The sequence below is a fragment of the Pan troglodytes genome, chromosome X, assembly GCF_028858775.2.
Source record: "Pan troglodytes isolate AG18354 chromosome X, NHGRI_mPanTro3-v2.0_pri, whole genome shotgun sequence".
NCBI classification, from domain to species: domain Eukaryota; kingdom Metazoa; phylum Chordata; class Mammalia; order Primates; family Hominidae; genus Pan; species Pan troglodytes.
In genome coordinates this window covers 57711685-57735805 of record NC_072421.2, presented here as the reverse complement: position 1 = coordinate 57735805, position 24121 = coordinate 57711685, and the positions used below count along the sequence as shown (strand labels likewise).

Below are 24121 nucleotides of genomic sequence, written 5' to 3'. Positions count from 1 at the left end.
AGTTACTGGCAAAAATACCTATGTATTTAACTTTGAGGCTCTTAGGTTTAGGTGAGCATCTGATGTTCTTTGGCTATTAATAACATGGTTAACAAGAAAATAACTTTAAATGATAGTGTCTAATATCTCAGTTTACAGAAGCAATCTAGATAAACTGTTAAAAATAAAATAATTGAGTACAGTGAATGGGATAAAAGTTTTAGGTAAACTTTTTCTGTAAATTAAAATCTTAAAATTATTTTTGATGCTCATTTAATATCTGGATCATTTCCAATTAAGAAAGGGCTCTGATATGAGGAACAATGTTTCTAAAATTGTAAAATTGTTCTTATCTATAAATGCTTATATCTAATAGTTCAGGATTTCTTGCTTTTTAGGGTTTCACTAAAGTTATAGGTTACTAATGATAAGAATTCTAGTTAACACATAATTCTGTATGCAAAATGTGCCATAAAGTGTTGTGTTATTAGTGAGAAAAAGAATATTTTTTCTAATTCAGAAATTATTTAAAAGTTAGTTCAAATTACAGATTTGAAAAGGTTATTTATGAAACAATGTAGTAAGGAACCAGTAAGTAAGGGAGAAAGATGTGGAAAAACTTTAGATAATAAAATATTCTTTAAAATCTGATAGAGTTGGAGAAATTTGGCTAATTAACATTTTCATGGTTAAAGCTTTTAGTCTTGATTAAAGTCAAATAAAAAATATTGTAAGGAAATGTATTAGCAGTTTTTTAATACAGTTAAGCATAAAGCCAGATATAGTGTGGAGTCAAATTTCACATATGTGCTTGCATTCTTTCACACTATGTTCACTGTTTTTTTGTTGTTGTTTTGTTTTGTTTTTGAGATGGAGTCTTGCTCTGTCACCCAAGCTGGAGTGCAGTGGCGTGATCTTGGCTCACTGCAAGCTCTGCCTCCCAGGTTCGTGCCACCATTCTCCTGACTCAGCTTCCCCAGCAGCAGGGACTACAGGCGCACGCTGCCATGTCTGACTAATTTTTTTGTATTTTTAGTAGAGACGGGGTTTCACCATATTAGCCAGGATGGTCTCGATCTCCTGACCTTGTGATCTGCCTGCCTCAGCCTCCCAAAGTGCTGGGATTACAGGTGTGAGCCAACGTGCCCAGCCTATGTTCACTGTTTTGCACAGATAATGCTGACACTGGAGTACTTATTGGTCACATGCCCAGAGTGAATTTCTTGATTTCACAGGATGTATGGTGATATTGGTCAACTTAAGAATATTGAATTGTGTATCAGGAATAAAATATTCATTATGTGGGTTTGGGGGGCCCTGGGTAACAGTGTAAGCCCCAAGGTAGATTGAGTAAAAAAAAAAAAAAATTAGGATTGGTTTCCTGTTTATTTGTTTTTGCTTCTGACTTTTACTCATTTGCTCCTTATTCTCCTCTGGGTTTTGCTTGTGTATCCATATATATAAAACAATGAGTTTTTGTTTTTTGTTTTGTTTTGTTTTGTTTTGTTTTTTGTTTCTGGTGGAAGGCTTCTCTTTGGTTCTGTGAATAGTTATTTTCTTTCTTATTCATTTCTAGCAAGTCATCATTTGTTCCATTTATCTGGAATTCCTAGGCTACCTTTGTCATGCCTGCTGGAATTGATGGAGCACATCAGCTTTTTAACCTTAAAGTAACTCTTTGGATAATAGGCTCCCTGATACTTTAAGTGTATTGAGTATACTTTCACAAAGAGAATTTGAGTCATGTATCTTTCTCTGTGCCTAATTTCTCCAAAATTTTAGAACTATTTGTGAATGTTCTTAATACATGGCAATGTGTTTGTTTGCATAGTGTCAAGCAGCATCATTAGGGCTGCTCAAGGAAGGAGAACCCAGAAACCTGACATGCTGGCAAAGAGGTAAGAATTTCTTACCAGTTGGACTTCTGGCCTCCTCTCTCTCTGTGCGAACTGGTCGAATGAATGGTAAAAATTACTGTTTATCTCCTCCGTAAAGTTTTGATTAATGTGAAAAGAAATTCTGAGGCTAGTCTTAAGCTGCAGCAAATTTGGTATATCTTGTGCTATAAATTTGTCTTTATGTGTTGTTCTGTCATGAAGAGGAGTACCTTAGGAGAGAATACGGTCTTAGGACCCCATAAGCTCACTGCTCAATATGACACAGCAGGCTAGTCAGTAACAAACTTTGCTGCAGTTTGCTGAAACAAAAATAACTGGATGAGGTCTCCATCTTGCTTTATGTCCCTGGGAGCTTGACCCTGTAACCATGTGGCAGTACTTTCTCTTAGTCTCTGCCATCCAGAAGAAGAATTTTGGGGTTCATGTCATAGCTCTAAAAATTTTCTTGAGTATTTGGAAGCCTTTACAAGCTTATAATGAACTACTCTAGACTCCTTCTCTGAAGGGCAGTGGAGAATGCCCAATGTTGCAGATCTGCAGCTGGGGCTTTGCTATTTTATAGTGGTGGCCCAGATTCAATCCTGGCTTGGGGAATGAGTCCTTTCTGGTTTGATATCTGTGTGACCTTTACCATTTGTTTGTTCTCTTCCCCTCCATGAACTATCTTGAAATTGTCTTTCTCTGAGCACCTTGGACAGTACCTTAGGTAACATTCAAAAGACAGAAGTGTTGGCCACTTAGTGTGGCTAAAGTTGGGAAATAAGAGACTTAAAAGAGTTCTTTTTTTTAGAGTGCCATGGTTAAAATCAGCTTAATTAAAAGTGGATATCCAAGCTACAGGTATATTTAAAAAGGTTTTTTCTCTTCTTGGATCTTGTTTTTCTGGAAAATTTTTTTCTCAGTCAATGGAATTACTTTCTTCCATTTTGTCTTGTCACTCTTAATGCACACATTTGAGGCCCTGAGATAACTTCTGGTAGCCTGGGACTCCTTGAGAAAAACAGATGAGGTGCCATAAGACCTCATTTTGGAAAAACCTCTGTTTTCTCTGTTTTCCTCATGAAACTCTAGTATTTAAAAGTGGATAGATCCCTCTCAAAATCTAAGGCTCTGTCCTGTTTTGCATTGTGTTATCAGATGATCTTGAGTTTGTTGGGGAGTATCCGAAATTACTTCTCATTATGAGAGAGCTTTGGTGTGTAATAATTAGGTAGGAAATACACTTTTGAGGATGGCTAATGGCAGTTATCTGGGTGATACTCAGCTCTTTGCACATTTGGATTAGAGAAGCATGATCTTGACCACCTAGAAATTATGGAAATTTCTCCAATCCCCTCTGAGAGATAAGACTCCCAGGGAAGATGGTTGATTCCCTCTTTTTGTGATCCAGTATCTGGTATAAAAATGGCAACCTTAATTTTGGGGATCTGTATTTTACTTCCAGCTGTGCCTTCTTATTAAACCCTAGAAACTACATGTTTTCCTAGCCCTGTTTTTTGAAGGGCTCTACCCTGAGGCCAGTAATCCAATCAAAAAACAGGCAAATGAAAAATCTTACAACTGTTAGATCTTCTGTCTGTGTAGTTATAGGTGTGTTATGTGTGTAATGTTTATATAAAAGAGCTCTAATTAATTGGCTTAAAGAAAAATAAGCATATTTGATCTAAATCAAATATTTTGAAAGAAAAATAAAAGCTGTAATGACTTTTAGTTCACATGATTTTAGTAATCTTTGGGAATTAAAAACAGCTTTAAAACTTACTGGTAAAATAAAGACATTTGATCTAAAGTAGGCTGGTCGAATATTAAGTTTGCTAAATGCTTTAAGGTCATAAACTGCTTCTTTGGGCTTTTAAAAATTGTTTGACTTGCCTGCTTTACAGCTACATAAGGACTGAAGACATGTGAACTTGGCCACGCCCCTAGCTATGATGGAAATAGTGAGAACTTATAGGCACCTAGTACATATTTAAAATGACTTACCAGGTTTTTCACCAAAATTAAAAGATAATGAAAGATTTTTCTTTGCCTTTTGAATAAACTACAAAAAAAAAAAAAAAAGCAGGGTGAGGGGGAAGATAAGAGACAGATTGTTTGGAAAACTAAGTCTTCCCTCTATCAATTAGTAAAGGTTTTGACCTTTTAAAATTTTTGAGTCATCATTTTGGCTAAATGAATGACTTATTGTAATATGAAATTCAATTTCATAATATCAAGTGTTTTAAACATTTAACATATTTGATAGTCTTCCCAAAATCAAATTTCAGCTTCAAAATTGCCTTTTCTGACCTCTAACTTTGAGATGCTACAGAAGTCCCCTGAGCATGAAAAAAGAGGTAAACAAGATTATTTGACACCTTTAATTATGTGGAAACATGGTTAAAATAAAAAATAATGTTTAATTTTCTTCAGGTTATATTTTTGTGAATGATATTAATATTGAATACCAAGAAAATACTTTGCCAGATTTTCAATTAAATCAACTGATACTGAAATTTTTGGTTATATAATTTGAATAAACTCCATGGTCTAAGTCAAATTACTTATGCTAACTCATTAGTTATCAGTGCTATGTACCTAAATTGGAGAAAACACTAGTATTCAAGAGGACATAGTCCAATGTTATGGGGAACAGTTCTCATGGGGAACCAGGATGGCCTCCTTGTCTTTTCTGAGTCTTAAAAGCTTTTTTTATTAAAGGTAATGCATTCCATGACTCACTATGGAAAGATAAAATGATCCAAATTAAATATATTTTGCTGTGCGTACTGATAAATTGCTAAAATAGCTTATAATCAATGTTTAGCTTGTCAAATCCATATTTCTGGGTAGATGATCAAAGCTCTGGGTACATTTGACTACCTGATGGGCCATTTGAACATTTCAATTTTCATTTTCACTGCATGTTTTCTGGTTGTATAAAAGCTTTCTCATGCAAGAGCTTTTATACACAAGTGAGAACCTGACCGAAAAGGGAGAAATTTTTTAAACAAAATTATGAGAGGCCATTGTTTTAGACTGAGCTCATGTGCTAGGCCCCAACAGACCAAACCAAACTGAAATAGAGTCACTCATGCTAAGACATTAAGGAAACACATAGATCTCAGAACAGACCAGGATTTTTCTCCTGCAAATCTCTATAAGAAACATTCCTGACAGCATAGGTATCCACCCCCTGAAGTTTCCCTTAAATATTTTAACCAAATTCATTTCCTGTCACCTAGAGACCATCAAGCTTCAGATGATCATGTGACGAGGGTTACAGCCAGTTCCAAGTAAAGATATCACCCCTGGTTATCAAGAAGCTACCCTGTCTTCACTAGAAAGAGCAGGACAAGAGTTCCATGATCCCCAATAGGTAAGGACTATGCTCCAAGCCAGCATGAAGCAGTTCCAGAATAAAGACCGTTGGTCCCTCTTCCTCCCATAATTGTAGGCATCATGTCTTTCCAGGGGGAAGATGAGGCAGGATATTAGGGTCTCAAAGCAGGGAACCTAAGGACTTCCTAGAACAAAATCAAATGGAAAACCCCCAACTTTATAAGACCAAGTATATAACTTTGTAAATCTACTTCAGATATGAAAGGAAACATCCTCTTCATTTGCATAGGATGTGCACCAAGTAAATAACTTTGTAACCTTACTTCATCCTCGTCATTTGCAGAGGGTGTACACAAAGTGAATAACTTTGTAAATTCACTTCAGCCTCTTCATTTACACAGGGAGTGCACCAAATAACCAGTGGGAAACCTTTAGAGGATATTTAAACCCCCCAAAATTCCATAACTGGACCCTTGTGGCACTTGTTCAGGCTCACTCCCACTCTGTGGAGTGTGCTTTCATTTTCAATAAATCGCTGCTTTTTTTGCCTCATTCTTTCCTTGCTTTGTTTGTGTGTTTGGCTTAATTCTTTGTTCAAAACAGCAAGAAGCTGAACGTCCTCCATCAGTAACACTATCGGTGCTTGGTACTGGCTTTGGGCTCTTTATAGCTCAAAATGATAAAACAATTTGCTGAGGTCTGGGACCTCTTTCTCCAAAGATCCCTGAACTTTCAAAATTTTTTAGTTGGGGACTGAGGTTTAATTTGCTGCTAAAAAAATTTCTGTTTTCCTGAGAGTTTCTGCTTGCTTCTGTTGATGAAAATAGTTAAACTCTGTAAAATATTTAAAGAGATTATTTCTGAACCATATATGAGTGACCATGGCCCTCAGGAGGTCCTGGAAACATGTGCCTAATGTGGTCAAATGCATTTTAAAAATACTTTGGTTTAGTCCAGAAATGTGGGACACCTCAAAATGGAAGGAGGAGTGCTTCTAGGTTATAGGTAGATTTAGAAGTTTTCTGGCTGACAACTGTTTGAGTTTATCCAAACACCTGGGATCAACAGAAAAAAATTTCTGGGTTGTTATAAGCGATTGTGGAGACCACAGTTTTATCATGCAGATAAAGCCTCTAGGTAGCATTTTAAAAAGGAGATGAAAAGGAGACAGAGTGAGAAGTTAATATTCCCCTGAAGTCTAGCAATCTCTGGCCAAATTTTTCTCTAAAGTTATGCCATTAAGCTGTCCCTCTGAAGTCAAGCTGCTTCTCTCTGACATCCAGCCATAGTCTCTGATGTCCAGCTGCTTGTCATTTCTCTGCTGGCTGACCCTGAGGTTTTTATAGGTAGAAAATGGGAGGTGAGGTGGGTCATGGGTGGTTTTGGAAAAGGCAAAATTCAAGCAGAAAAACAGGGATGTTAAGTTCTCACTTAGGCCCTGGTTTCAGGCTATTCAGCTGAAAGCTTCTTAAACTAATAAGGACCTTCAGCAAAGTGTCAAAATACAAAATCAATGTGCAAAAATTACAAGTATTACAACAGGAGGCTCTGCCTCCTGTTCATATCACTGATACACTGTGCCAGATAGCTGCAACATGGGTGGACAAAACAAGTTCAGGGAGTAATGGCCGTAAAAAGCTAGGTCTGCAAGCAGCACACTTTGGGCCCAACACACTCCCTGACTTGGTCAAATCTGAAGGAGAACTCTAAATTATGGAGAACTGGGCCTCTAAGCTGGCTAAAACCCCTGCATCTTGGAAACATAAAGTTCCGCTCTTAGAAACTCTGGTAGGATATATGCAAAATACTTCTGGTGAATTGTCATGTAAATATTTAATTAAGTAGACCATTATAACATAACCAAAGCAGATCCTAAGTTATAATGGCCTAGATGAGGATTTTTTTGAGATGCCCAGATAAGTGTACCTGAGAACTAGAATGGAAAATGCTGACACAAAAGCTAAACAAACAAAATGTGAGAACTACTTTCAATGGTACCTATAGAGTAGCAAAAAACGGGGGAGAAAGACCACCTCATCATCAAGAGGCCAACAAACAACTTAGGAATGCTAACCAATAACTCTCAAATGTTTTATCTCTCTAAAAGAAATCTTCAGAATTTCCTTTTTTTCTAATTTAATTTTTTTTTTTTAAGTTCCAGGACACAAGTGCAGGATGTGCACTTTTGTTACATAGGTAAATTTGTGCCATGGCGATTTGGTGCACCTATCAACCCATCACCTAGATATTAAGCCCAGCATGCATTAGCTATTTATCCTGATGTTCTGCCTTCCCCCACCCTCCCAGCAGGCACCAGTGTGTGTCATTCCCTTCCCTGTGTCCATGTGTTCTCATTGTTCAGCTCCCACTTATAAGTGAGAACATGCAGTGTTTGGTTTTCTGCTCCTGTGTTAGCTTGCTGAGGATAATGGCTTCCAGCTCCATGCATGTTTCTGCAAAGGACATGATCTTGTTCCTTTTTATGGCTGCATGGTATTCCGTGGTATTCCATAGTATTCCATGGTGTATATATGAATGGGAGTTAATTCATGGTTTGGCTCTCTGCTTGTCTGTTGTTGGTGTATAGGAATACTTGTAATTTTTGCACAATGATTTTGTATCTTGAGACTTTGCTGAAGTTCCTTATTAGTTTAAGAAGCTTTTGGGCTGAGTTGGTGGGATTTTCTAGATATAGGATTAGGTCATCTGCATCTGCATATGTACCACATTTTTTTTTTACCAGTCTATTGATTGGCATTTGTGTTGATTCTATGTCTTTGCTATTGTGAATAGTGTTGCAATGAACATACATGTGCATGTATTTTCACAATTGAATGATTTATATTCCTTTGGGTATATACCCAGTAATAGGACTGCTAGGTTAAATGGTATTTCTGGTTTTAGGTCTTTAAGAAAGCACCACACTATCTTCCACACTGGCTAAACTAATTTACATTCCCACCAACCGGGTAAAAGCATTTCTATATCTCCACAGCCTCACCAGCATCAGTTGTTTTTTTGGCTTTTTGACAATGGCCATTCTGACTGGCATGACATGGTATCTCATCATGGTTTTGATTTGCATTTCTCTAATGATCAGTGAGGTTGAGCTTTTTATAATATGTTTCTTGAATGCATAAATGTGTTGTTCTGAGAAGGGTCTGTTCATGACCTTTGCCTACTTTTTGATGGGGTTGTATTTTCCTTGTAAATTTGTTTAGGTTTCTTGTAGACTCTGGATATTAGACCTTTGCCAGATGGATAGACTGCAAAAATTTTTTCCCATTCTGTAGGCTTTCTCTTTGCTCTGATGATAGTTCCTTTTGCTGTGCAGAAGCTCTTTAGTTTAATTAGATTCCATTTGTCAATTTTTGCTTTTGTTGCAATTGCTTTTGACATTTTCATCATAAAATACGTGGCTGTACCTATTTCCTGAATGGTATTGCCTCGATTTTCTTCTAGGGTTTTTATAGTTTTGGTTTGTAAATTTAAGTCTTTGATTTATCTTGAGTTAATTTTTGTATAAGATGTAAGGAAGGGGTCCAGTTTCAATTTTCTGCATATGGCTAGCCAGTTTTCCCAGCCCTATTTATTAACTAGGAAATCATTTTCTTGTTGCTTGTTTCTGTCAGGTTTGTTGAAGATCAGATGGTCGTAGATGTGTGGTCTTATTTCTGAGATCTCTATTCTGTTCCATTGGCCTACGTTTCTGGTTTTGTACCAGTACCATGCTGTTTTGGTTACTCTAACCTGGTAGTATAGTTTGAAGTCAAGTAGTGTGATGCCTCCAGCTTTGTTCTTTTTGGTTAAGATTGTTTTGGCTATACAGGCTCTCTTTTGGTTCCATATAAATTTTAAATTAATTTGTTTCTGATCCTATGAAGAATGTCAATGGTAGTTTAATGAGATTACCATTGAATCTCTAAACTACTTTGGACAGTATGTCCATTTGCATGATATTGATTCTTCCTATCCATGAGCATAAAATGTTTGGTTTGTGTCCTCTCTGATTTCCTTGAGTAGTGGTTTGTAGGTCTCCTTGAAGAGGTTTTTCACTTGTATTTGTATCTTATTTTCTTTGTGGCAATTCTGAATGGGACTTGATTCATGATATAGCTCTCTGCTGGTCTATTGTTTGGTGTATAGGAATACTTGTAATTTTTGCACATTGATTTTGTATCCTGAGACTTTGCTGAAGTTCCTTATTAGTTTAAGAAGGATTTGGGCTGAGTTGATGGGATTGTCTAGATACAGGATTATGTCGTCTGCAAAAAGAGAAAATTTTACTTTCTTTCTTCCTATTTGAATACTATTTATTTCCTTCTCTTGCCTGATTGCCCTGGCCAGAATTTTCAATACCATTTTAAATAGGAGTGGTGAGAGAGGGGATCCTTGTCTTGTGCTAGTTTTCAAAGGCAATGCTTCCAGCTTTTGCACATTCAGTATGATACTGGCTATTGGTTTGTCATAAATGGCTCTTATTATTTTGAAATATGTTCCATCAATACTTAGTTTATTGAGAGTTTTTAACATGAAGGGATGTTGAAATTTTTATCAAATGTTTTTTCTACATCTATTGAGATAATCATGTAATTTTAGACTTCAGTTCTGTTTATGTGATGAATTACATTCATTTATTTGTGTATGTTGCACCAGCTTGCATCCCACAGAAGAAGCCGATTGGATTGTGGTGGATAAGCTCTTTGATTTGCTGCTGGATTTGGTTTGCCTGCATTTTATTGAAGATTTTTGAATCAATGTCCATCATGCATAATGGCCTGAAGTATCCTTTATTCGTTATACATCTGCCAGGTTCTGGTATCAGGATAATGCTGGCCTCATAAAATGAGTTAGGAAAGATTCCCTCCTTTTCAACTGTTTGAAATAGTTTTAGAGGAAATGGTACCAGTTCCTCTTTGTACCTCTGGTAGAATTCAGTTGTAAATTTGTCTGCTCCTGGGCCTCTTTTTGTTGTTGTTGTTGGTAGGCTACTCATTACTGCCTCCATTTTAGAACTTGTTATTGGTCTATTCAGGGATTCAAATTCTTTCTGCTTCAGTCTTGGGGTTCTGTATGTGTCCAGGAATTTATCCATTTCTTCTAGATTTTCTAATTTATTTGCATAGAGCTGTTTATAGTATTTTCTGATTGTTGTTTGTATTTCTGTGAGGTCAGTGGGGATATCTTTTTTATTATGTTTTATTGTGTCTATTTGAAAATTCTCAGAATTTCTTACTTCCCATTTGGTGCCCCCCACACCTCCACCTCCACCCTCACTTTACTCTGATCTTTCTGAACTTCCTTGACCAGATCTCTTTTCTCTTTCTCCTGCTTGTTCCAAGCTACCATCTTTCCCTCTGTCTGCCACTCACTCAACAGAAGTCAGAAGAGAGACTAACTTCCAAGACTCTACCTCCTGCCTATTCCCTGATATCCCTGGTGGCAACTTCTCATCTGGAAGATGAAGGAAAAGGGGACCCTGCAAGAACATCTTATATGATTATTCTTTTTCAGGAACAACTGGTGCAGGTAAGGAAACCTCATTGATTGTCTATCAACCCTGGTCTCATTACCAGAACCTGTGACCTATGTCATTCAGACCTTTAGCAGCTGTTCTGCATTTTGGTCTCAGAATTAACACTAAGAAACAGCTAGAAAAAGCACACCAGTCAAGCCCTATAGCTCACTTAATCCCTGAAGGCCCAATAGTGCCACTATAACCAGCCCCCAAACATCCAGAAGACAAGCACAAAGATACATGGAAATGAGTGACTGCTCTGTTAAATATCATTCTATCATTATTCTAAAGAGTTGTGGGTTGGAATAAAATCCAGTAATTTTGCCAGAACCCAAGTGAATCAGCTTTAGTTTATTGTACACATTTTAATAAAACTTTGAGACAATATTGTGGGATGTCAACTGATTGCTTTGAAAATAATAAAAATGATACATTATTAAACATAAGTTTCTTAAACAGATTAGAAGACAATTTAGCTAGCCTTGTAAAATGCCATATGACAAAGTGGGGCACAACCAGAACTAATGAACTAGTTAACTTAGCTGACCAATTATCTCGTACTATGATAAAAAAGGAAAACCGAAAGACTGTTTGAATCATGCATTTACAGTTAAAGCAATTAACTTCTCAAACCTCTCAGCCTCAAAAAAATATTAAGCCCTCTTAATCTGAGGACTCTTCCTTTCCAGTCTGTTACTGCTGTACCTCAGAAGGGACTGCCTGAGACTGAAATGGAAGCAACAGCAGGAAGGTGCAACTCAGGAAGACTAGGGGTGCTCTGAGAAAGTTAAAGGGTTTCATCTCTGCAAATATTCTACCCTGACAAATTGAGAGAGATTAATATGATAATAAACCATGAGTGCTCATCTGCCTTAATTGACACGGGAGCAACTATAACTTTTATAAATATTACCTTATTTAGAAACCCCATTTCACAGAGTGATAAAAGGTTTAACATGGTTGATGTGTCTGATCAAACTATCTCATGTTTTAAGTCCATATCTATAACTTACACTTTAATTGGATTGAGCTTTCCCCTTGAGGGCTCTAAATGTGACACACTTAGTTGGTCCCATGTGTTTCTAATAAACTGTGGGGCCTTCATCAATGTTCTGGGCTATGATATCCTCAAGATCCATAATGCCCATATCTCTTTTTCATCAAACGGTAAACTTTTTTTAAGAATTCGAGACAGGAGATCAAAAATTCCAAATTAAAAAACATCCAGATAATGTACCAGGATTTAGTACTAATGATGTTAAAACACTACCTTGTGACTGGGAATATGAAATAGAGACAGAAAATAAAATATTACAGGAGAAGAGAGAACATTGGAATAAAGGGCAGAGAATGGTAAATTTATTTTAGCCTCCCCCATCTTTCTGTTAACTTCAGAAGCAGAGCATTTGCTTAAGAGTATACCATCCCAGTCAAATACAGACATAAAGAAAATATTCTCAAGCACACCAATAAAGGTTGAGATACACTGTAATAAACCACTACCCAACTGTAAACAATATCCTCTGTGACAGAAAGCCATAGATGGAATTGCCCCATCATACAATATTAACTCAAAAGGGGGCTCATTATTCTTTGTACTTGTCCCTGAAAAAGCCCTATATTCTCTGTAAAACAAAAACAAAACAAGTGGGAGAGGATGATAATTCATACAGGACTTGAGGGCAGTAAACAATATCATAATACCCAGACACGCAGTAGTCCCCAATCCTCATACCCTTCTATCAGCTGTACTGACTACCAGCCAACATTTCTGTTATGGATCTCTGCAATGCCTCCTTTAGAATTCCTGTAGATCCAGAGAGCCAATATTTGCTTGCCTTTACCTGGAAAGAATGACAATATACGTGGACTGTAATGCCCCAAGGGTATGCAGAAAATATCACTTATTTTTCTCAAATATTAAAGGCTGATTTACAGGATTTATTTTTTTTCCCCAGGGTGCAACAGTCATCCAGCATGTGGATGACCTTCTCACTTGTTCAGACACATATCTACTTTTCAGGAAGATATCTAGATTTACTCAAACAGCCACCAAGAGATACAAAGCGTCTAAAGACAGACTTCAGCTATGCCTGCCACAAGTTAAGTATTTGGGGCATATTATCTCAGTGAAAGGACTCAGTATTAACCCTGATAGAATGAAAGGAATTTAATGTTTTCCAATGCCTATTATTGAAAAACAACTTAGAGAATTTTTGGAACTGGCTGGCTACTGCAGGAATTGGATTCTGCATTTCTCTCTTATGGCTCAACCTCTGTATGCATACCTATAAAAATGAACAATCTGACTCCATCATGTGGACTCCAGAGAGACAATCAACTGTACAACAATTAAAGAAAACCCTTCTAAAGTTTCATCATATTCAAAACCTGTCTGCCAGCTAGCTGGCCTCTTATAAAGTTTCACTTTTTCATCTCCAAATATTACCATTTCCTTCTGTAACAATCTTAATCTGGGCACTCTCTTGCTGGGCCCTTTTGACAAAACCTCTCATGACTGTGTTCTTATGACTGCCCAACTTCTTACCCCAAAGACAGACCTACAGGAGATGCTACTGGATAAAGCTGTGATAGGTTGGGTATCTATCTATAAATGGGTCTTATTTAAGAGAAGAGCATGGAAATTTTAGAGCAGGATATGCTACGGTTTTCTTACTAGAGGTAATTCAAGCCAGTCATCTTTCCTAAGCGAGATCAGCTCAAATTACCAAATTGACAGCCCTGACCTGAGCTTGTCAATTGGCAAAAGACAAGGGTGAGAACATATCCACTGACCGTCGCTATGCATTTGGGGTTGCTCATGACAATCAGATGCTATGGAAGAAGAGAGAATATTTAACCTAAAGAAAACCCATTAAAAAAAAAAAACAGAAAACAAGTATCAGTATCAGAGCTGTTAGGAACTATTCTAAACCCAGACTTTTGGCAATTCTAAAAATCCCAGGTCACTCTAAATTGGACATCACTGAAAGTTGGGGTAACCAATTTACTGAAGCTAACCTGAAAGAGCAGCATTCGAGCCACCAGTCTCAATCTGGGAAATGGCCATAAAATCGAAAGCAGTTAAGAACATGTTGAAGGAAACTCAAAGCATTGCTCCAACTAAAGAGATATCTACTTGGAAACAGAAGGAAGCCTATCTCCTGTAACTGAAATATGGTGTAGACCTAATAATAATCCCATTACTCCAATGGGATGTCAAATGCCCCTTATGGAATATGTTCATAATCTGACCCATTGGAATCCATATAAAATGATATTCTGGTGTAAACAATATTACTGAAAACTGAAACTGAAATACGGTATAGACCTAATAATAACCACATTATTCCAATGGGATGTCAAGTGCCCCTTATGAAATATGTTCATAATCTGACCCTTTGGAATCCATATAAAATTATATCCTGGTGTAAACAATATTACTGAAAACCATCCTCTATGACAGCACAAAATGTTTACTCCCAATGTGTTAGTTGTCCCAGATATAACCCATGGAATTTCCTCCATGGGGCCCAGGGTCATTTTCCTCTTCCAGCTGACCTTTTGAGGTATGGCAGCTTGATTTTACTCAGCTGACATTATCTCAGGGTTACAGATATGTTTTAGTAATGGTCTGTATATTTTCCCATCAGGTTGAAGCTTTTCCCTGCAGGCAAGCAACAATAATGACAGTTAGAAAATTCTATTAGAAAAAAGTTATTCCATTATGGGGAGTCCTCTGTAAACTTCACAGTGTTACTGTGAAGTTTTACGGGCAAGGTTATTCAAAATATTTGTAAAATTGGGTCCGTATTTTAACATTTTCATTGTGCCTTTATCCCAGTCCTCATGGCTGGTGGAAAGGACCAATGGAATAATTAAAACACAACTGGCTAAGTTCATAGAGGCATTTCACCTCCCCTGGCCCAAAGCACTCCCTGCGGTGCTGCTTATATTCCAATCCACCCCTTTTAGAAAACATCAGCGATCCTCTTATGAAATTATAAGGGGAAGGCCTTTGTGTGTGGGAAGCAAAATAACCAACCCAACTTTTTAAAATGGAGGTATATATATTGCAATATTGTAAGGGAGTCATTCATCATAGTTTTTTAAAAAGCCAAGATTTGGCTTATTTGAATTTGTCAATTCCTTTCACAGTTGACTATCTGAAGACAGGTACCTGGTCATAATCAGTAGCATGGAGACCTTGGCTTTTAGAAAAAAAACATTTAATAAAGGACTCCCTTCAACCCCAATGGAAGGGCCCATACCAGACACTATTGACTAATCCATGTGCCACGAAAATAGTGGGTATAGGCTCATGGAATCACCGCTCTCATCTTAAAAAGGCTAAATCTCCTGAGTGGACTGTAACTTTCAGCAAAGATCTTCAACTCCAATTTACTAAACACTGATATTCTATCCAGGATGAGAATCAAATGACACATGTTGTGGACTGCTTAAATCCAAGACACAGGACCGGGCCTATATACAAAAGAACATCTATGGTTATAGTATAATAGCCATTACAATTATTGTCCAAGAGATATTGGCAATTGGTATCTTATGCAAAACGGCACTTGCCTTTTCTTATTTAATATCCTTTTAGTAGTTAAAAAGAATTTCAAAACCTTGCTTCTACTTATCTTATGTTTCTATGCATTCTTGCCACTGCCACCCACTGTTGTCCATAAAAGAAACCTGTTTCTACAATGGGATCGGAATTATGCAGACAGATTACAAAAGGATGCCTGCTGGATATGTGGACTCATGACTCTTTCCAGTAGATCTAGCCTGCTATGGTGGGCATCTCCTTTTCAAGGTGAGGACTGGATAAAATGCCATAAAGTTATTATATCACAGAAATGGTCTGGTATCCTTAGTGGCTAATATAAGAAAAGATGGTGTATATAATTGCCCATTCAAAACATTCTTAAGAGCAAGGCCTATGGAAAAAGTTTCTCAACAGAAAAGTTAAGCTCACTAACTCTAACTTTAGCAACACTGCTAGCAAAAAGAGAAGGAAATAACCATGCTGCACCTCAAACAATGGCCCATTTTCAAAATGGCATAATGAAACTTTGGAATCGGTTCATCTGGCTCACCCCTTCATTTGGCAAACTCAGCCAAAATGCTTCTTTATGCTGGGGAACAAAGAAACTACACCAAGGGCCAATTGCCAAAACACTTCAAGAGATATGGGGTGAATACCTGGAGAACTTTGTTATCTCATTATTATATTATAATACACTGACTGGCATGCCACTGATTGGGTACAGCAGCCAGGTATTTATTAGCTATTTCCAAATGGGACATTTTGGCTATGTGACACTAACCTATGGCCGTGGTTATTGCCAAGATGGTTCAGACAATATTCTCTAGTTTATGCTTGGGCACAAGGACAAGTAATTCAGTCTCTGCCAAAACCAACAAAACTTTTTCATTTACAATCTCACTGCACATGATCTGTATTTCAATGGTATTGATGCAGAGTTTTTGCTGCTTAGTTCAGCTAAATTGAGGTTCTTTTATCATGATGAGGAAAAATTAGTCACATGGACACATTGAAGGATGAGGAGAGCAGAATTTATTGGGTAAAAAGGAAAAAAAAAGAAAAATTATCAGCAAAGTGAAAGTCCTGCCAATAGGCTTCCACTTCATATATTAAACACCAGACCACCACACATGAGCTGAAGAGGTCAGGCTGCTCCCCACTGCACAAAGCATGAACTTCCCATGATTCTACCCCATCCTCCCAGTGCACAGATTGGTCCCCAGTCCATTGCAGGCATGCACAGAGAAAACTACAGGCAGGTTCCCTCATCTGCACAAAAGCGTATGATATAAACACTGGTGGAGTGGATTGGAGATTCTCCAGTGACCTCCCTTCTCTGCCTCTTGTGTCTATTATTCCCCCTCTAAAGAAGTACATCTAAGTGCCATTAGAATAAGGATAATGATGTGGATGAAAACCAATCTTAACTGCTTTCTGGTGACAGAGGGTGCTGCTTTTGAAAAACAGCAATCCGATCTGCCTCCAAGGCCTATCTAAGGGTCTCTGGCAAAAAGGGCCATAATTCAAGGCTCCAGTTGCATGACCATTTGGAGTTTGATGGCCTAAAGGTGAGAACAGACAAACGAGGTTATTAGAAAACATGTATTTAAATGAAACTTTAAAAGGGGGGGCAGTAAGGACAGCTCAAAAATCCTGAGGCCTTTTACTGGTTTGCACAGAGAGAGGGAGGCCAAAAGCCCAACTGGTAAAAAAATTTTTAGCCTTTTGCTGGCATGTCAGGCTTCTGGTTTCCCTTCCCCTGAGCCCAATCCTAAGCCAACCAGTTTAAGGTCTGGGAAATTAACTTTTCCCAGCTTGAAGGATGTATCCAAGGGGAGTGTCCCACAGTACAGAGACACACTTACCTATCAGTGAAGAGAGGACGGAGGAGGAAAAAAAAAAGAAAGAAAGAAAGAAGCCATTTTTCAAAGGAGCCCCAGGGGTTCAGGATGCATTTGAAGGAGGTACAGACTAAAGATGAATGGCTACTCATTTAGAAAGAAGGAAGCAAAGTGTCCCAGTTTCCCTTCTCTTCCTAGTGAATATCTAGCATATGTGAGTGAGAGAAAGTGAGGTGTTTTTCTGTCTTCTTGTTCTTACATCCCCAATTCCCGGTGACCATGACAGCGTTCTGGCCATGTGTGTTAAAGCAGCTTTCACCCATGTTAACAGGGGGGCCTAGGGGTTGGGCATATTCACTCTTACCCATGTACGTCCTATATACCCTGCTGTCAGATGCCTTCAAATTTGCTAGACCTCATTTATGCCATGGATACTACCATGACCTTTATCCATGAAACAAGAAACTTGAGTTAATCAGCAGGAATCAGTCATGATCACCTGCACTGTGCCTTTTAACTTCCATTATTGTCTGCCTCTAGATTCCTCAGATCCAGCTTTCTTTTCTAGGACTTTGACCTGAAGCTTAGAATTCAGTTTAGGACAAAAAAAAAAATGTGTCTCATGGGGGCTTTCATGGGCTCCTTATTATAAGCCAACTGCTAAGGTGAAGCTGCAGAATTTCTCCAATTAGAAAGAGAAAAGAATGTTTTGTGGCATGCCCAGATAACTTGTGGCTATAGTTATACTTGCCAAGATTTGGGTGCATGGTGCTTGGCTTTGGTTAGCTCCCTTGGTTTTACTTACCCAATAAGGAAACCTCCAGGTGATAGGCATCCTATTTATTTCCATCACCTGGCAGGATCTGCAGATAATTGCTCAGAACTAGAATATTAATCCATATTTTTACATTACCCATCCTTTTTTGTTCCTTTTGAGCTGTAGCCAGAGATTGCTGGTTGGTTTACATAAATAAGCAAGGTTAGTCTAAAATGTAGGAAAAAAATTAAAAACAACAAATGAGTCTAGGCTTTAATGACAAATGTATGACAAATTTTGAAACATAAGTTCTCTTTCTCCAGTCCTCATTTTCATTAAAAACAAATCGTGATAGGACTGAGTTGTTTGCAAAACAGGGTTTAGTCTTATACTTGGCCTGATTATTTGCATAAAGTGCAGCAAGAATAATTATTTTTACATAGGACTTTTAGGTTGACTTTGATAACACTTTGCTCCACCTGGAATCTCAGATAGGACTTTCTAAAGCCCAGCCCAGCCATGGGTTTGTACCTTCAAGTACCTGTGAGTTGAGTAAACTCCTCTGTTTTTGAGGCCCCGAGAACATGATGTTCCTGGGCCTGTTAGAAAATAACATTCTTTACTCGCTGCAGATTAGGAACCCTGTACAAGGACAGTATAGACAAGATATGAGGCCAGTTTTCCCAAGGAGTTTTTGTCAGCTCTGCAAGTCAAGCTTGATTCCTTAAAGGGAAGCATACCCTTCCAGTCAAAGCCTTGGTAAAACAGCCAGTTTCTCCAATTGCGTCCTGTTGAAGAAGAAAACAGACTCTTAATGCACGGAGGCAAACAACTATATTGCCATAAGTTAAAATACTCACAATTAGTTTCCAGATTCTGGAGAAGCCAGGAAGAATGAGAGAGACAAATATACTTAAAATTTTATTCACAGAAGTATACGTTACTGAATTATTAAATGCTGTAAGTAGCTAAAAATAGGTTTCTTTGACTCTGAAAAACAAAACAAGAATCAACAATGTTCCAAGAAAAAGTTCAAAAAATTATTTCAGTTGTCTATTCATTCAGTCCATTCAGTTAACTGTTGTTTTCCTTGATATTTGTGAACATTTTAGCTCTTCATGAGTCCTGTACATTTTTTCTTTATTCCAATGTTACAATCTCCAAAGTTCTTAGCAACCTACATTTGAGAGCACCTGTCAAAGGTTCTTTGTTTGTTTGTTTGTTTGTTTTTTGAGACAGAGTCTCACTCTGTCAACCAGGCTGGAGTGCAGTGGTACAATCTTGGCTCACTGCAACTTCCACATCCTGGGTTCAAGTGGTTCTCCTGCTTCAGCTTCCCTGATAGCTGGGTCTACAAGAACGCACCACCATGCCCAGCTAATTTTTGTATTTTTTAGTAGAGATGGGATTTCACCATGTTTGCCAGGCTGTTCTCAAACACCTGACATCAAGTGATCTGCCTGACTCAGCCTCCCAAAGTGCTGGGATTACAGGTGTGAGCAACCATGACTGGTCAAAATTTCTATAGTTGATTATAAACCATATTTTGAAAAGGATTAACACAAGACAACAATTGTCCATGAATACAGTCAGAAACATGATTGACAGAGAAATTTTATTATCTCCTTGGTTTACAATAACTTAACATAACCTTGATTGTGATTGATAGCATATACTCAGACATTAGAATTTTAGACATTCCAAACAATTTTAGAGCATATATTAATATCATTCCCTAAAATATAACCTGAAGATTAAACATTATTTTGGCAATCCCAGATACCTAGACATGTTAACTAATCCTGTTTACCTTCCTTCTGGATGCTCCAGGGGCCCTCTGTAGCATCCAAAAGCCAGGCATCACGAAAGACAATTTTTAAACTGAAGTTTGATTTTTAGAAACCTGTTAAACGTTGGAGATTTAAAACACTTGATGTTATGAAATGGAATTACAGATTACCATAAATTATTTATTCTGCCAAAATGATGACTCAGACATTTAAAAAGGCAAAAACCTTTTATAAACTTTTAAAAATATCACTGAAGAACAGATTAATGCCTTAAGTACCTTGTTGTGCTTTTATTTCAATGATCAATTTACAAAAAAAGAAAAAACCCACTTAATACCCTTTTGAATTTAGCCAATATGTTCAGATGAAGAATTTCTTTTGCAAGTATAATTTTTACAATCCTTCCACAACTTGTTTGAACTTTTAGCTTTACTTATCTAATTTAAAACAATCTCTTAATCCTAGGCAAAAATTTACATTTTGACTACATTTGCACTTTACCAGTAATTTTTAAGGCTTTTTTTAATCAAAGAATAAAGTCACATGAACTAAAAGGTACAACAGCTTTTATCTTCTCTTTTGAAAATATTTGATGCAAGTGCTTATTTCTTGAAGTTAATTAATCAGAGATCTTTTTTTATAGACATTACACACACAACACTTATATAACTACATGGTGAGGCAGAAAAGAATCCAGTAGCTATAAGAGTTTTCATTTGCCAAACTCCTAATTGGATTATTGGCCTCTGGGTGGAGCCCTTTAAGAGCAAGACTAGGAAATCCTATGGTTTCTATGGTATAATAAATAGGTATAGCTGGAAGACAAAAACAGATTTTGAAAGGGATTTATCTGCCTTTAATTCCTGGGGCTCCATAAGGAAAAGAGAGGTCTCTTCCCTCTCAGGCTTGCATTAAGAGTGGCAAGGCAAAATGGAGAAAAATAATTCAGTCAACTGAGTAAAAGCCTTTTTCCAAAAAAACAAGATCCAAGAAGAGAAAAACATAAAGGTCTATTAATTAGGCCTATAACTTGGATATTAATTTTTAATTAAGCTGAGTGCTCTTTAAGAAAATCCTTTTAAATCCCCTGTTACCCCCACTTTAGCTGTGCCAAGCAGCCAATATTTCTGTCTTTCAAACTTTACTAAAAGCTCAGAAAAAGGACTATTCAAGGTGGTTCATGGAGGGGCAGAGAATCAACAAATGGCAAAGGTCACACAGATTTCAAACCAGAAAGAACTCATTCCCTATGCCAGGATTGAACCTGGGCCACCATTGTAAAATTATGGAGGCTAAAACAAAGCACTGCTATGTGCTTACAGATCACACTCCCAAGAATGTAAAACAAGATGGAAGCCCTTAGTAAAGTCTGCTACTGACCATACAGAAAGACATGCAAAGCACACCGGATTGGCTACAGCTTAAGACAAACCTCACAAATATTTTTTCATAAATAAAACCTTACAGAGAAAATAAACAGTGATAGTTGGGGGTGTGGCTTAGTAAAATGTTTGCTAAAAGTAAAACAAAACTATTGCTTAAAAGTTAACTCTTGATCTGATGGAGAAAAGAAAAATAGCTTAAACTGCACAGTTGTGCTGTAACTGCTGACAGGGTACAGAAAAGGGACAAAAAAAGCTTAAAATGCAGAGTTGGAAAGATGCCTGGGGAAAGAACCTCTTATTCTTATGCAAATAGATTCCTCCAATGGGGAGAGAAGCTTAATTGCTGTCAGATAGAGCTGGACCCCCTGGCTGGGGGAGGGGAAGACTCTACGGATGTATGCGGGGAACTCTGGCCAGCCTGCCATGTAGGGCCCAGGGCAGTGGCTCATTCCCACCTTTCATGACCATTGGATGCCACACACACATGCAGCTGACATGGCCTTGTGCCCCAGCTGGGAGAGAAGAGGGGTGGATATCTGCCATTTGCCTGTCCATTCCACACACATTTCTGTGGCTGTTGAGATGGGATTGTACTCAGTTTCCTCTACCCTCAGAAGTCTAAAGAAAAAAAGTCTCAAGAATGAGCGGGAAGAGGATTTTTTGGTTCACATCTTACCCTTTCTCATGTCCCCATACGGGCCACCAAAATGATGCAGAATTTTTGCTCCTTAGTTTAGCTAAACCCAGGTTCTTTTGTCACAACCAGGAAAAATTAGGCACATGAACACATTGAAGGATGAGGAGAGCAGAATTTATTGGGAGAAAATGAAAAAAAAAAAGAAACAGTAAATCTAGAGGAAGTCCTGCCAATGAGTTCCCACCTCACTAATTGAATACCAGGCCACCACTCATGAGCTGAAGAGGCCAGGATCCAACCCCTTGGCCAGGGCACAAACTTCCATGGCTCTACCCCATTGTCCCAGTGCACAGGTGGATCTCCAGTCTGTTGTGGGCATGCACAGACAAGACCCTGGGCAGTTTCCCTTATCTTCATAAAAGCATCTAATGTAAACACTTGTGAGGTGGGTCAAAGATTCTCCAGTTCCCCACTTATCTGCCTCCTGCATCTATCATTATGATCGTTTAGCTTCAATCTTCATACCACAAATAGATATTGAAGATGTTATATGGCATATATGGCATTAACAAATGATACACAAAAGGTATACACAAAATGATATCCACATGAGTATCACTTTGCTAAACAATGAGGTCTCACTCATGAGGAAAGCAGTGCTGCAAAATTTTATGGCCTTAGATATACTCACTGGAGCCCAAAAGAGAACCTGCACCATCACAAAAGCCAAATGTGTTTATTTTTAGGAGATCATGTCTCCTAAATTTGTATCTGATTGTTTTCTCTGCCCTATTGTCTATACTATTTTATGTTAAAAGGTAGATTCACTGAGCCAGACAAAGGCATAAATGACTATCTTCCCCTACTTCCCCTCACAAAAAAAATGTGTATTTCTCAATATTCCACCCTTTCCCCTTTAAATTTGAAACCCTCAAAATCATCTTGGGAGAAAGGTATAGACCTCTGTCCCAGGCGTGCATCCTTAACTTTGGTAAATAAACCTTCTAAAATGATGGAGATTTGCCTTGGTCATTTTCCTTGACTGATAGGAGACACCTTGTTTATCCTTGGTTAAGTCATAATCTTAAGGATTACTGGTTTTGGTGATTAAGCCTTAATCAAGATAATGGGAGTGTACCTTTGGTAAAAAGAAGTTCAAAAGCTAAAAATATCAGCTGTTTGTTACAGCTAAAATCTAAGCGTAAAAAATTTCAAAAGATGTACTTTTTTAAACAATAAAGCTCTATGGTCAGAAGTTAGCTTCATTAAAACCTGATATTAAAGCTATTCCTTCCTCTTTTCTGTCTTCAGTACAACATAAAAGTGTTACAGGTAGTTAGGTCTGAGCAGTGCAGGAAAGGGCTCTCCCCCCACCCACTAGAAATGTTGGGTGATGGTACAGCAATTATTGCATTGCCTCTATAAAAAATGATAATTTGGTAGTGCCAGGGAGAAACCATTTCCTGATGGTCCACACCTGTTAACAACAAAATGTTAATTGAATGGAGACCCCAGGAGAAGCAACTTCCTGGGCATGCATGTTAAGAGACAAAAATGATGAAGTATTATCTTCTGGGGGTATATTCCATCAGTAAAGGGAAGAAAGCCTCAGTTGGTGATGCTTATAACTTCCTAAACACACTCTCCAGGCTCAATTCCAAAGGGTAAGGAAAGCACTGAGCATGTGAAAAGCCCAACCTAAGGAAAGAATCTTGGGAAAGAGGTGAACTTATTAAAGTTCTAGGATCACGGTTAAATGAGGAACTTGACCTTCTCTCTTTAACCTTCATGTTCCCACTTGGGTTTCTTCCAAGTGCACCTTCCTCTTTTTCTTGTTCCAAGGTCTTTTTAAATAAACTTGCATTTCTGCTCTGGAACTTGTCTCCATCTCATTTTCTGCTTTATGCTCCTCAGTTGAATTCTTCTGAGGATGCACGGACTGAAGTTGCTATGGACCCATAAGGATAGGCCACTGGTAACTCGGGGTGACTCAGATCTCCTCCACCAGTAACAAAAGTATCTAGAGTGGACTTCTAATTACTCAGACCCCTTAAAAACACAGAAAAAGGCACTACTCACATACTTTTTCAGTCTTCCCTGTTGCTCTAGGGTATTAAAAGGTTTTCATGCTCTAGTCATGGAAACGTTCCTCTCAGGTCTAATACTCTGCTCTTTTTTGTATTCTGTTACATGATATATTTGGCTCTTGGTGGTACTGGAGGTTACTTTATACCATGAGAGAACACTTGACCTTTGTGTGTGTGATGGCTGGTGAGTTGATGTTGAGAGTTGCAGTTTTGGAGGTGGCTTACAGCAGTTGTTTATGGTGGATATTTATTATTACAGGGGACTACTCCTATCTTTATGTGTTAGGTTGAGGACTAAACTTTGACATATTTTCTTCTCTTGCCCAAATTTCCTCTATCTAATGGGTGTGGGG

The 24121-nt window shown here is 37.9% G+C and overlaps 1 long non-coding RNA gene across 1 annotated transcript; it reads left to right on the top strand.

The window, feature by feature from the left end:
- The first annotated feature begins 10435 nt into the window (after positions 1-10435).
- On the top strand, positions 10436-13159 carry LOC134809314 (uncharacterized). Its single transcript, XR_010154729.1, has 2 exons — positions 10436-10727; positions 12675-13159. It is a non-coding gene; the product is annotated as an uncharacterized LOC134809314 (long non-coding RNA).
- Positions 13160-24121: the final 10962 nt, after the last annotated feature.